The sequence below is a fragment of the Quercus suber genome, unplaced genomic scaffold (assembly GCF_002906115.3).
Source record: "Quercus suber isolate HL8 unplaced genomic scaffold, Cork oak 2.0 scaffold_41, whole genome shotgun sequence".
NCBI classification, from domain to species: Eukaryota; Viridiplantae; Streptophyta; class Magnoliopsida; order Fagales; family Fagaceae; genus Quercus; species Quercus suber.
In genome coordinates this window covers 1637339-1638422 of record NW_027069506.1, presented here as the reverse complement: position 1 = coordinate 1638422, position 1084 = coordinate 1637339, and the positions used below count along the sequence as shown (strand labels likewise).

General features: G+C 33.4%; 1 non-coding gene across 1 annotated transcript; it reads right to left on the bottom strand.

Moving 5' to 3' along the window:
- Positions 1-663: 663 nt before the first annotated feature.
- LOC111992413 (small nucleolar RNA snoR1) lies at positions 664-760 on the bottom strand. Its single transcript, XR_002880848.1, has one exon. It is a non-coding gene; the product is annotated as a small nucleolar RNA snoR1 (small nucleolar RNA).
- Positions 761-1084: the final 324 nt, after the last annotated feature.

The following is a 1084-nucleotide window of genomic DNA, read 5'->3' as shown; positions in this document are numbered from 1 at the left end:
CAATTCCTAAAGAAATTTGCACTAGAATGGAATATTGAACCATAATATAATGTTGTTGGGTCATTTTCAATTGTGACGATAGATACTCATTTTGAATACTAGAATTAGCCTCTCATTTCATTGCACAAAACCTATTCTTCTAAGAGGTAATATACACTCAACATCTACGAACACGGGTACCATACATAAGTACTAAAAAAAGATATAAGAGAGAACATTCTAGGGAGCATCTCAAATTAAACCTCTTAAAATTTCGTAAGTTACAAATTAATCCTTATAAATGAAAGGATGGTCTCAAATTAAACTTTTCAATCTATTTCAATACAAGCTTTTAACTTTTAGATTAGTTCCAAATGTTTGTATTGAAACCCATTTAAAAATTCAAATTTTAATTTGTAACCAATGAAACCCATTGGATTAATTTGAAACCCCATTAATTATAAAGAGTAAAATTCAATTTTCCCTCAAAATGTTCGGGAAAAGTTTGTTCTTTCAATCAAATCCCAGCAAACAATTTAAGCATGAATCATAAGAAGAGAGACCATCAAATAAAGCTTAGGAAATTATTGCAGGAAACAAACTATGTCCAAACACAGATCTAGGTTAAACAGTTTAATTAATTAAAAAAAAGAAAAAGAAAAGCATAAAAGCAGAAAGGGTGGGGGCTCAGAATGTTGCTGTCTCTGCTCAAGGAAGAGCTTATTGAATAAGCTCTTCTCATACAAGAGGTGTCAGAACTCATGCAATCATCATCTTTGCCCATTTCCTATCCATACACAAATTGAAACTCTCTCACAAAACAAAAACACGCACAGAGATCGACACATAAAACAAAAACACAGAGAGAATGAGAGAGAGGCAACCTACGGCTGAAGTAGGGTTTAGAGATGCGTTTCTGAGAAGGAGAGGTTGTAGTATTTATAGAATGTTTGTTTGTGGGCTTTTTCAGTAGAAGCTAATTGAACCCTAATGAGCCCATATCTAAGTGGGCTGATATACCTTACTTGAAAAGACTATTTAATCGAGAAAGCCCAATTAGCTCCCAAAAGTCCAGTACAGGGAGGGTTTCTTTTGTCATGTACAA